General features: G+C 35.6%; 1 pseudogene; it reads left to right on the top strand.

Annotated features, from left to right (window-relative positions):
• Positions 1-275: 275 nt before the first annotated feature.
• Positions 276-13,806, top strand: LOC123012223 (annotated as a pseudogene).
• The last annotated feature ends 508 nt before the right edge of the window (positions 13,807-14,314 follow it).

Raw genomic sequence — 14,314 nt, 5'->3', positions numbered from 1 at the left:
GTGTTTTTTGGTTGTGTGTTGTGGTTGTGGTGATTCAAATGCAAAATTAAAACAATGAATTCTATAATTAAGTATATGACGCTTATTTTTACTCCCCTTTTGCTGTTGGACTTACCGTCCCCAGTGTGGTTCCAGCTTCGGCTTGCTAAGTCGTGAAGGGCAGGTTCTATAGATGAAAAGAGGGCGCCACAACCTTAATTCTGGGAGAGTCACACTTGAGGGGGAACGATAATCTCCCGAAGGTTGACGGTAGTAAGGGGGCTAATTATAAAGACATGACGAAGTTTGAGGAGGTGGAGGGTTTATAGCAAAAAAAAAGAGATGGATAATTTACACTGTATATTAAAAAAAAAGGTCTATTTAGAGTTCAATAATTACGAAAAATGGTCGAATATAACGCTGAAGTGACTTAGCTTAGACGATGGTTTCCAGAGTCAGTTGGTCTCCTCACAAGGCCACTATCGGATTCTAGGGCTCCTGGCCAGGAACTTGCCGTCTGATGACGTCACCCCACGGAGTCGAAATGGGTCTCCAAAATCGACGGACGGGACAAATCGCCAGGTACACTCCTTCAGGATACAATGGCCACAGCCGTAACTCGATTGTCCGTTCAAAAGGGGGCGAACGACACAAAAACGGCAGAAAAAAAGAAGGAAAAAGTAGAAGAAGAAGGTCTAAAAAGAAAGATGTGTTACTTTTTCGGCACCACGTGGTCACGGTGAAAGTCGTAATTTTGCCCGATTTGTTAGATGGAAAACCACCCCAAGTGGCATATTATTCGAGAAGGATGCCAATGACAAAGAAATTATTTGTATTTTTAATTACCTAGAGATGGTGTGCGGCCTTAAAGTGAGGTTTTTTCCTCGGTCCACTTCCAATCCGACAACTGGTGGAGGAAGGCTTTACTAAATGGTTTTATACTCGTAGCTCGAAAATCCAACGAAAGGTCGTGAGAAGACTAGCCAAAACCACAAGAGATAAATCCCAGAATTTCTCTTCCAATCACTAGATCTTTTAAATGTAGAGCAAAATCACTACGGTAACTTTCCGCCACCAAAACAAGGAAAAGAGGAAAAATGGCGATCGTCATTCGATTTTATAGACGAGGTCCCAAAAAAAGTGATACGTAAAACGCGTATGTGGATGAATTCCCGCCGAAAAGGTAAATTACAGGAAACTAGAAAATGAAGAATAAGACTACCAAAATGGATTTGAAGAGGTCGTTGCTTGTGTACGGTCCTATTAATTAATCCTGATGTTAATAAATCGGAGGTTGACAATAAAACATACTGATACTTTTGTATTTGGTTACGTAACCTCCAATAGGAGAAATAGCAAAAAAAACCGACAGGTTACAAATATTGATAATGAAAACAACTTCTGATCAACAAATTTTTGTATTATAAATACTAAATCTACAATACATACTGTTTCCAGTTTATCATGCATATAATCAACAGACAAATTTTGTGTCAGCTGAAAATTCTTAATTTTGTGCCAAACACACTTCCCTTTTATGCCTGTTTTACTGCAATCATTAATAACCAAATCAGAGTCATAATTGTCAACAGTTCTTAATGCTTCAAAGTCTTCTCTGCATTGATGATGTCGCAGTGCCTTGGGGACATGACAGAACTGACAACAGAAATAAAACTCTCTGACAAATCAAGCATCATATTAAGTCCCAAATTGTCCCCCAGTATCAACCCCAAATCAAGATAAACTTGTTCACTATTAATTTTTAAGCCAGTAGAATTTAAACAATTTATTTCGTTGAAAAGCGACTTGAGAATTTGATCTTTGCTTCTAAATAAACTAGATACAAAAATGTTTGAAATTTAACCATTCACTGGTAAACACGGGATACTATAATATAATGCACCCAATTTGTTACATGCTGCATGACATCCTAATGGGTTTCCACATTCAAATTCGTCGAAATATATGAAGAGTGGCAGAACGAGATTTTTGTCTGCATGAACAGTTGAAATTTTTTCGCGTCAATATTTACCTTGTATTGGTTAGAGAATAATTATCTTTTAATAAACATTCAACATAGTTGTTGGTTGTTTCAAATAATCCTGTAACTTTCTCAAAGAGGAATTGAATTGTTTCCTTAATGGAAACAACGTGAACATAAAAATCAAATAAGATGATCGAAAAATTGCCCCGCGTTTAATTCTTTTAATGTTGGATCCAACAAAATTTTTTTGTGTTTCTGTATATAAATTGTTGGGCTTTAAATACATCGTGCTTTTGTAATCGGTGCAGAAGTTACCTAAACTGTTACGAATTTTTTAAGTATGTACTCCATTTTGTTGAATGAGGTGAGGTCATCATTTGCACGTCCAACAAATGAAAACTTAGTTTTTTCGACTTTGAGTGTGGATTATTCATTATTTGTGTACTTTTTTTCTCGTTTTCGTTCATCACTTTTAATACGTCCTCATTTCAATGGCTTGAATGAGTTTTTTTTGTTTTGTTTAAATACGCTTAAAGATACGTTCAGGGTTTGCATAATGCAGGGTTTGAATATATACCATACTCTGTGAGACACTGTGTGTAAACTGAACAATTACAATTTTTCAAATAAAGTATTGAAGCGATCCATACGATCCATTTTCTCATCATGTCTCTTAGATGCAGCGGAAGCTCTTTGTCACCTCTTGCGGTTGAAAGAACTTTCACTAACGTGACTGCTGCTACAAGACGATGATGGTTCAGATGATTTACCATTTGCATTCTCATCATCATTATCCTTATTAGCTTCTGATTTAATTAGTATTTTGGACGTCTGTCCTTCTGTCAATCCTTTCATGGAACTACAGGTTTTGTTGTGGATTTGTATACTTTTGTAAGTGCGCTTCAAGGCTTTCCATTTAGTATCACATTGTGCCTACTGCAGTTCAAGGTCTGAAGGATTCAGAACATGCTTTAGAAATTTTAATCCAAACATTTTTTTTCAATTCTTAATCAAAGTTGTCCTGATTTTTCTCCACCTGACTAATCAGGAAAAGTGTTGAGTTCGTTGACCATAATTTGTTGTTGTTTACAGTCTGTTCCTCATCTTCACTATCTTCATTTTGCTCAAGATTGTCAATATTTTCTTTGGAGCATTCAGTAATTTAGAAAATTTCCTTAATTTCAGCGGATAGCGGCACGTACACAATCTTATTTGCTGTGTTATATCAAGTTATTCACATAATTTCTTTGTAATTATATGGGCATAGGAATGACCACAATGTCAAAAGACTTGAATTAGCTTTTAAACTTGTTTTTTTTTGCGGGGTTTCTTTGACATACTTACTGAACTTGTTTTGCATCAATAATGACATTATTTTACTCTTTTCGAGTGCAGACGTGTGTCTCGTTACTAATAATTTCTTCCATTTCGAATACCTTTAGATCAAACAATAACCCAGTAGGGAGTCTGTGATGTCAGGTTATTGTTCACAGATGTATATGCATGTGAAGCCGGTTCCTTACATGACTACATGCTGTACAAAAGATCAGATTTATACAGTGGTTTACAAAATGGACAAATTCAAATTTCTGATGATATAGTTGGGGATTTAGCCTATAAATTGGATACCAATTTATTCTTAGGATTTAAAAACATTGGACACTTAACTGAAAGGCAGCAAAATTTCAATAAGATGTTTAGTAAAAGTAGAGTTTCTATAGAACGGGCCTTTGCTTTTTTGAAGGGAAGATTTTGTCGTTTAAACATGCTTGAAACTATAAGGTTAGATATTGCTGCTTTGTTAGTAGTTTCCTTTAATATTTTACACAATATTTGTTTAATGGGCAACGATTCAAGACATTAATCTCGCAAGAGAAATTGAGGAAAAGAGGAGAAATAATCCACAAAATAAACTGGATATCATAATGGAGGAAAGTCTTCCATTTATGAAAAGGGCTTTAATGGAATGATGGGAAATGATTTTTTACTTGGGGATTCAGCCTAACCTTGCTTAAACTGGCTGATTCCTCCTTTTAAAGATAATGTTAATCTAACAGAAAATCAAAAGATATTTAATTACCGCCATTCTTCAACACGTATTGTGATTGAGAATGCATTTGGATTATTGAAAGCGAGGTTTAGAAGATTAAATTTTTTTGAAAATGAGAACATTTTATTTATTGTACAATGTGTGGTTGCAGCAACAGTTCTACACAACATCTGCATCCATTTTGATTACGAAATTGAACTAGACGCCACTAATGAATTTGATGAAAATGTTGATAAACAGTATATTTTAAATGTAAGTGGTAACCACTATAACAAAAACAAACGGAACGAAATTCTTTAAAAAATGTTTAGTGCTTGAAAAAAATGCCTGTTATTTTAAATATAATGTATGTATCTATTTAATAAAATTTGTTGTGTTAACGTCCTGCATCATTTGTTTGCATAGTGGATCACGAGTTGAGGACAAATAAAAGACTTCCTTAAATAGCCGACGTTTCGAAATTTTATTATTTTATTTCATAATCAATTTCAGAAAATTACTACGTGGGGAGTTTTTTTTAATAAAATGATTTTTCATAATTTTTGTCAATTGTATGGGGTTGAAGGTAGCATTTATAACTATTGAAAACTATAGAATATTATGTAAATTGATCTCATTAACATTTTTGTCGATTTTTTAATGTTATTTTTTATTAATGGGAATTTATACTGTATTTATTAATGAATAAGGATTATATACTATTTCCCCCTGTTTTTGAAGTTTGTACTATATAGGCCTGTTCAGCACAACAGTTCAAATTTAAGGCTTTTACCGTTTTTTAAAGGTACATTCAAAATGTATATTTAAAATTAAAAACCAAATATTTCAAACGTTGTCATTGAATTATAAAACCTATTATAATTGACTAAAATTGTAATTATCAAAAAGAATTTGTGTTCTTGTTGGAAAAATCATATTACTAAGAATCAATTTCCTATGCTTACATAAATAAAACTACGACTAATTTATTTAATTTTATTGTCTCTATACGTAATAAATACATGATAAATTTTACTTTTCGCTGGGTGAGGCTATCATCGCCTGGTCTGTTGTTGAAATTGATGTTTCTGACCCTTGTGGGGACAGGGATCCAGTGGATGAAGCCGATGTAGAACCAGGTGAGTCTAAACTTCCAAGAGCTGTTCCGAAATTATTTCTGTCAGTGGCACTGGCAAACCTGATTCGTATGAAGGATAAAATATCTATTACAATTTCAACTGTTCTTTCATCAATGTCGGCAATAACTTGCACTGGCGGGAGAAAGTTCCTGATATTATTGGTAGAAGATATTGTCAGCCTTCGGTGGTTAACCTGGACTGTCAGTTCCGTTTCCCCCCCATTATTTATGGAAATAGTCGCATGTCGCTCGAACATTTTCGATTTCTTCTTACGATTTAATTGGCAAGATCTCAATTTTTCAATTAAACGAATATCAACTCCGAAACGTTTTTCTATAATTGTTTATCTGTAACTGATAAAGAAATGCATAAAAAGTTGTGTAGGTATTCAGCCGCATAAAATAGGACAGCCGCTTCCATGAGTTTTGATGAAATATGAATTAAATAAACTACAGAAGAAACCATGAAAACACACAAAAATTAATAACAATTCTCCTTACCTTATTTTGTGTTGACCCACAGACAACAATGTTCTTTTTGTGTATAATCGCATGTATAACAGATCACGTGACAATAATAAAACAAACAGATGCCCACAACCACATTGACTATCTGAAATAGGCAACCCAATTAACGTTCCTGCATGCAATTTATGTATTTTCCAAAATTCAAAATATTTGGAATTTCCAGTAACTAAATTAAGCCTTTACAAGTCTTCAGTTACTCTTTGTATATTAAATCTCCAAATTGTATTGTAATATGATCGAATAAAAACGATAAAATACGTCTTCAGCATTAAATTTTTTTGTGCTTAATGTGTTTCAAAACTAGAAACTATAAAAGGATTAATTTCCAAATGGTATTGTATTAAAGTTTTCTAAAATAACTCTCTTGTCATAAACAAAACCAAATTCCTTTGTTTCTATTTTATTTAAGAGTTCTTTAGTTTTGATATTTCTGGTAATTCGATGATATTGCGTATTGATCTTACAATCTTTGTTTGTCTTTGACTCTGGACCAGCTCTGCTGGACTTTTCTAAAATATTTTTATACTATCGAAATTAATCTTATTTATTCTTTGCAACTATTTGTAGAATCCTGTCTGTGGCCTTACGTTTAGGCCCTTCAAAATTTTTCTGAATTTAGGTTTTCGTTTTGAATTTTTGCATTCGTTTTTGTGGTTAGGTAGGTTTTGAACAATATTGGCGTGATTTCACAGGGAGTAAATTGTTCAACGTATTTGCCGCCAAGATCCGTATTTATAGAGGCGTACATTGCAAAACGTCTTCGACACTTTCGAAATTCAGTTTTACGTATAAAATAATGACGTTTCAAATTAATTTATTTGATAGCCACCTAGCCACTGCGCAAAGTTGTCAACTGCCCCAAAATTCCCTACATTCCGAAATTTTATTTATTTTGTTGAAGAAAGTGCAAAAGTGAAAAAATACTGTATGATATCTCGTTTATAAGGCATTTTGTCGCACCTACTGCTTTATGGCACTCCTCGCTGCGCAACAAACCCGTGTGTGCAACAAAATGCTTCTTCTCGAATCATAATATATATACTATTTTGGAGGATAGAACACTTTTAGTTAGTTACCGCGTTTGTTTCGAGACCGGTATATATTATTTACTGGTTTCTATGATAAACATAACAGTAAGTAATTTCAAACATTAATCAGATAAAATTCACAAAACATTTATTGATACCATACATTATTATAAACATTATAATCCCAACAAATTATTTCATTTCAAAATTAAACGTACAACTACTACAATTACTAATTCTAATTCCGCTCGCTTATTTGGTAGTAAGAAACTATCGCTGAATTCTTAACTACGACTTTGTATTACTTAGGGCTTAGGAAAAAAGCTGTTTTATCACAGTTATACATACATTTAGGATCACTAACAATTTCTAAATAGTTATTTAGTAATTTCACCAAACGATGTTTCAATATTTTCTTCGGTGACATTGGCTCTACTATTTGTTAAATTTTGTGCAACTCGGAGTGATAACTCTGGATCTCTTCGCATAAGTGTTTTATACCACTGCCTTCTGGGTCGTCTTTTACTGAAGAGTCTCTCTTTTTAAGTTTTTTGCCAGCAATTGGACGCTGTCCAATAATTGCGTCTTTGTAGTTGGGAATCCACATTCAACTGAATGGAAGATGCACTTCACGAGAATATTTTCTGTCAAAATGGTGTCTGCACTAATTTTTCCCTTTATAGGTGTTTTTTCTTTGTATTTTTAAAGCAGTGTTTTCCTTGGAACTTTATATAAATTGCTAGCTCCTTTTATAGACATACTATCTTTTACTGCCTGTAAGGCATTTTTCATGTAATTTTCTGTATAATTGAACCTTTTTGCAGACATCACTTTGTGCTGAAAATAAACCTGTCATTTATTGACTTATCAGAGTACCAATTACTGATACACATAAAATTCATTAAAATATGAGACATTGATTGAAAAAATGTTGTATCAAAAACTGATTCGGACAAAATTTAAAGTATGTTTTGTCAATTAAAAATGTAATAATAAATTTAATACAATTTCTTAATAAAACAAAGAAAGAAGAAACGAACAATTACTTTGCAGCAGTTATTGAAATCGAATTGAGAACGTTTGTATCAGTAATTGATCCATCAATGTACCATTTAGTGACCTCCATAAAAATTGTAAAATGGACTATCAGAAATCTGTTTTGAAAGTGGAGTGGGAATAACTGATAAATTTACTAGAAATGTTGTTTAGTACTAGTTGTAAAAATATTAAGAACTTATACTTGATTGAATAGGAATAAGAAAAATAAAAATCCAATGAATCTTTTTAGTAGTAAACGCCTGTCAATAGCTCTAGCAGTGTATAATTTTATGTCTTTCAGTTATTGACATGCATGTTTCCATGCTTTTTTTTTGTAATACTTATTATTTTCATTGCAAATTTAGTAATTTTCAGGTATTTTTACTAAAGATTGTACAGAAGATATGATACAGCGCTAATAACTTCAAGCTAACTGATTATACAAAGTTACAATTTTTCTTACACCTACCTGTTAACGTGTCTACTCACTCACATTTCGGCAGAATACTGTTCCTTTCCACTAATTTAAAAACATAAACTGTAATAGACATTCTTAATTTTAAACAATTTTGAAATCTTAACATTTAGTCGTAACTATAATAACTAACAAAATACTCAATTCAAAAATTCATTAGCATTGATCAGTCTCAATTTATCTCGCAAATTCAAAAATCTTGATCGCAAATGACACTTTGTCAAAATATTAGCCACTTGTTTTTCACTTGGTATATACTCCAGCTTAATTTCGCCCTTCTTGTAAAGATCACGCACGAAATGGTACCGTACATCAATATGCTTTGAACGTTGATGAAATTCTTTTTTTCACAAGTTTTATGGCTCTTTGATTATCGACAAACGACGTATTTTTACCGACACTGACATGAATGTCTTTTAGTAATCGCGATAACCACACATATTCTTTAAGAGCTGCAGCAACACTGACGTATTCAGCTTCAGTTGTTGATTGTGCGATGCACTGCTGTTTTTTTACTTTGCCACGAAACAGTAGCACCACCGAATTTGCACACAATCCCTGTTGTTGATTTTCGCGAAATTAGATCACCAGCAAAATCAGCGACAGAAAACACTTCCAAATGGTCATTAATTTTGCGATAATATAAACAAAATTTGTTTCACTAATTTCCAGTCCTCATTAGTCGGCTTTTCCAAGGCTCTTGCAGCTTTATTTACCACGAACGGGATGTCCGGTCGCGAAATAACTTGCAAATACATCAAGTTACCGACAGCTTCTCGATATTGCACATTTTCTATTAAATTATCCGAGTTTTGCGAACTTTTTACACTTTTGATTGGGGTTGACACTGGTTTAGGGTCCAACATTTCGAAACGTTGCAACACTTTTCGCGTATAACTACCTTGATTAATGAAAATCGAGCCATCTTCAAGCAAGCGTAATTCCATTCCTAAAAATTTGGAAACTGGAACGGTTGTAATATTTTTAAATTCTTTATCGAGCATTTCGAGGAGTTTATTAGCCTCCAAGGTCGATGTAGCACATATGAGTCGATCGTCTACATAAACGATCAGAAAAAGTTTATTGTTTCCACATATACGAATGTACAAACACGGATTGGCAACGCTTTCCCTTAAACCGCACGTTTTCAAAAAATCTGTTAAACGTTGATTCCAACACCTGCGTGATTGTTTCAATCCGTATAAACTCTTTAAAAGTCTACAAACTCGATTCGTCCCATCTTCAAATCCAATTGGTTGTTGCATGTAAATTTCTTGATCAAGAAAACCATGAAGAAATGCCGTCTTTACATAGAATTGTCGAAAATGCATACCTTCTTGTATGGTCACACTCAACACGACACGTAATTTTATTTTACCCCTTTTGGTTGTGACTTTCACGGAAAATAAATTGTGTTTCATCTCCGGTGTGAAGAAAACGTCTTTTAAAATTCCTGGAAGCCACTTGTTATCGACGCAAGTCTCAATGTCTATATCATTTTTCCCGAGTGCTTCAACTTTCTCACCATTTTCCACTGTGGTTAATTCTGGCTGAGAAAACATTACAAAACTTTTAAACCACTCTTTTTTCATACACATGTGATTAGATGACCCGGAATCGACAATCCAGTCATCATCACTTCCTGATCCATTTATTTTATTACCGATAAAAGCTTGAGGTTCACGACGCGAGGAAGAATTCCCACGATTGTTATTTTTAGACTGTGTACAGTTTTTAGCAACATGAAACCTTGACCCACACGTATAACACCCAGGACAGTCTTTTCGGAAATAATTTTTCTTCTCCCACGTGAAGCATCCTTGATTTTTCTTGTCCTTTTCATAACTTCTTTTCTTTCTGTTTACGTCCTCCGCTATCAAGGCAACCACTTCCACTTTAGTCTCTTGTTCTTGAAGCAGTAGTTCCTCTGTCAAGAGTCTCGTCGTAAATTTTAATAACACGTCATTAACATATGATATGATACAGGAATTTCAAAGACTACAAAACTGAAAAATATCATCATTCCACATAGTAAATGAAGAACTGAAGGAATTGATGAGGGATTACTGTATTTACAAACAACAAAGTCTCAATGGCAAATTTGGCAAAACTCAACAATTTTATTTGATTTACAGTAATCTTATTCATCACTACTTACATCTATCACGAAGCATTCGTACTAGAGGTTTCGAACTTTTCTCGTTAGTATTGCCTAAAATTACAGATTTATTTTTTATCTGTAATCAAGAGAACTATGCTCGATGGACTGTGAAATATTCGATAATTTGACGAAAGTAGGATAAATAGACAGGCTGTATTACGAAAAACGCCCCAAGCCATAACTTTATTATTTTTAAAGTTACGACAATACTTCTTAGAACAAAGTTGAAGATTTTTTGTCATCTATTTCTACTTAAAAAAAGAAAACGCTATAGGAACCTCCTCAAAAATTACGAAAAGTACTCCAACAAATCAGGGATGCAGGGTTGACCTTACAGCCGGATAAATGTATCTATCTCCAGCAAGAAGTAGAAGTGCTCGAATTTAAAGTAGGAACAAATGGAATCAAACTAAATGAGAAGAAAATAGAAGGAATCGTGAACTTTCCAGTACCAAAGAACGTGAAGGACATCCAAAGTTTCTTAGGGATGTGTAATTATTATTGGAAGTTTCTTCACAGTTATGCGGTGATAACGCAACCGTTACACGAAGCTACAAAAAATAATCGAATTTGGGAGTGGAATGACCAACAGGATACGGCTTTTAAGACATTAAAGTAGAAGATGACATCCGCTACAGAGATTTAATCCAAATAAGGATTGTGAATTTATTACCGATGCAAGTCTGAAGGGGTTGGGTGCAGTGTTCTTGCAAAAAGGCGACGACCAGCAAATGCATCCAGTAGCGCACATCTGCAGAAGCTTCACAAACAAGTGTTTGGAGTGTGTATGGTCGTTGACGTATTTAAGACATATAGTGTTCGGACGACATATAAAAATCGTGACCGATCCCAACACGATTAAGTGGCTGAAAACTATTAAAGATCCAGGGGGAAGCTGGTAAGGTGGGCAATGAAACTGAGCAAGTTTGACTACACGGTCGTTCATCGAAGTGGCGTACTACATAGGGATGCTGATTGTCTCTCTAGGAATCCCCTTCTGACTGGAAATACACGAAGCGGATGAAATTCCAGCTTATCCTGCGTAGAGTTAAGAGAAAGTCAGCTCAAGGACGAGGAATGGAGAGAAATGATAAAATGCATCGAAGATCCAGATTAAAGCGAATTGCTTATTGCGATAAGGGGAAGAGCAAAAAAATTTCACTTCAAGAGATGGAGTATTGTACAAGAAGAACGCTGCAACGACAGGATTGCAATATTTACTGGTGATTCCAAAGTCCCTAATTGGAGAAATCTTGTACAATCATCATAGTGACCCGTTGAGCGGGCATTTGGAAACATGTAAAACATTCCACAAAATCAAACAGCGAGGTTATTGGACAAAATTACGAATGAAAGAAAAGAGAGGATTTTAAAAATCCGGCAGGTTTTTTACAGTCCTTAGCAATAGGGGAGATATGGTCTAAGGTATCAGTAGACCTTATGGGTCCATTTCCAAAATCGAAACAGGCAAAAACACGATGGTCATAGTCTGCACGGAATACGTCTCTCGGTACGCAAGAGCGCGAATATTAAAGGACGACACAGGAAGCGCGTTGCAATTTTTTTTTTACAAAATGTAATAACGGGGTTTGGTGCACCCCGTGCTTTTCTAAGTGACCGTGGGACGGTGTTTCGAAGTTAGATGCTCACAGAATTATTAACGTTAATGGGATTTGTGGAAGATTTATACACAACGGCATACCACCCGCAAACAAACGGCCTAGTAGAAAAATACAATAAGACCCTGGCAGGGATGCTGGCAGTTTTTACTTCAACGGATCAGAAGGACTGGGACTTGCATGTTAAACCCACCACGTTTGGTTATAATACAAGTGTACAAGCGACAACAAGGTACCCACCGTACCTTGTGATCTACCAACACTGCTGACGCAAGCTAATTGGATGGAGCCTCAACTTGAGAACGAAAACATTATCAAGATTCGGGAAAATCTTTTAGCACTACAGGCAGAAGCGACCAAAAACATCACAAACTGCAGGAGTACGATAAGTTATTCGGAAAATCGGAAACATGAACTACGGGTCAAAGAGGTAAATCGGAAATAGTACACGTAAATAGATTATTAAAGTATAATGACCCTTGGACCTCATGGGTGGAATAGTTTTAATGTAAATATATTGGTTACTAATAAGTGGGTTTTAATACAGGCTGGGTTTAGGAATTAAATAAGTTATGTAAATACTAGGGAGACTAATATTTAAAATTAAGTTTCGGGTGTATCAATATGCAATATTCTTCTGGGAACTGTCGCGGGCCATATCGAGATAAATGGAGGTGTATATTGGAAGGAGCTGCCAAAGGCCATCAAAACTTCCGTTAACTTACACTGCAAAGGGGTTAAAGGATCTAGGAGAAAAGGCAATATATTTTTGCTCGAGGCACAGCAGAACAATGTCATGCAAATTTTTTAAAAATGGAGAGGATTTCGTTGTATTATGAACACAGGTAATCGTCATTTGCAGACATTCTAGAGAATCAAATTGGACATTCGACGAAAAAAAGGACTCTGGATTTCATCGCAAGTTCTTTTGAGTGGTACTGCAGGTTTGCAACCACGCAAAAATTAGAAAAAATTTCAATGAACGACCAGGAGTTGGCTGAGCGAGTATCAAGGATTCAACAGGGGTTGGAGGAAACATAGATGAACATTGGGAAAGGAATTTGTGGAATTTCAGAACAAAGAGGGGAAGGTATTTGAGAAAATTGAGCAACGAATACACATTGTTGAGAAGTGTGCGTCGGAAACACGAAATAAGATCGTGACGAAGATGGACCAAACAGAAAAAACCATGATGCCAGTGGCGTACAACTCGTACATGAATTTGAAGAGAATACTAATTAATATGAAGACGGCAAAAGATAATACCGTGGCCAACGATTGCAGACACCAATTCATACTCCAGATGCTGCTACCTTCACTGGTACTAAGAGAAGATTTAGTGAAGCTGGAAGAACGAATTCGGAAGGAGGGTCAGGAACTGACCATTCCTGTATCGGACGTCTGGATTTATTATACACTACCGATTTGCGATTGTCAATCGCGGAGAGAACATCACACTTCAGATCAGGACGCCCATTCGAGGTCAGGGTCGACACTGGTCTTTGTTTGAACTTGTCAGCGTACTGTTTGGATGAAACAACAATACATGTCGGAACAATCACGAAAGTGCGTACGTAGCAGTATCGGGGCCAACACCAGCAAGAGTAAGAACAATCTCGGGGGTTGGTTTACACCACTGTAAACCCTACGAAAATAGATTGTGTTTTCTGCCACGATTCAACGCGGATTCGATACACGGTCCATCTTGCATCAGGAGGCTAACAAGAGGCAGTTCGATTGAGGATTTAGGAAGACTGCCCGATGACATGCTACCGGTCGCAGGCTCTTACGATAACGAAAATTAGCGCGGAGACGTATATGATCTGATATGATATGTTTACTTGGTATGTGGCTAGGTCAGCAAAGTTGTGTAAACAGCCACATACCAGGCAAGGTTGGTGCGACAAGAATGAAGGTTGCGAAAATTCAGACTTGTCAGAACTAGAGTTAGAAACTCTAGTCAGCACAACATTATTGTAAAATAGTAAAGCGATGTGAAGCTGGTGGGCTCAAATTTCAAAACATGTTCTTTAATTTTAGTTAGTTAAGAATTTTTTTAATGTGTCGTTTTTCTTTTGCCCAACGCCCGCGAGGAGAGAATGTCCGAGACGGGAGACAAATCGAGGAAATAAAGGAGCCTATGTGAGAGGGGAGGCTTTTCGTCTTATCCTGGGAGTAGTCTGGAGAGAGTGCAAAGAGCGCATCTCACAGTCAAATGGTCACATCAAAAGCACTTGCCGAAGCAGGAAACGAGTTCTCCGGAAGGCAAGAAGCGTACTCGAAAAAGGTCATACAGTCAAGGAAGAAAGGACCGAGGAGTTCACCCAAGTGTGGA

This window comes from Tribolium madens, unplaced genomic scaffold (genome assembly GCF_015345945.1).
Source record: "Tribolium madens isolate multiple individuals breed KSU strain unplaced genomic scaffold, Tmad_KSU_1.1 Scaffold_19;HRSCAF=116;Tcas5.2_LG9, whole genome shotgun sequence".
NCBI lineage: Eukaryota > Metazoa > Arthropoda > Insecta > Coleoptera > Tenebrionidae > Tribolium > Tribolium madens.
This window is presented reverse-complemented; position numbering and strand designations above follow the sequence as displayed.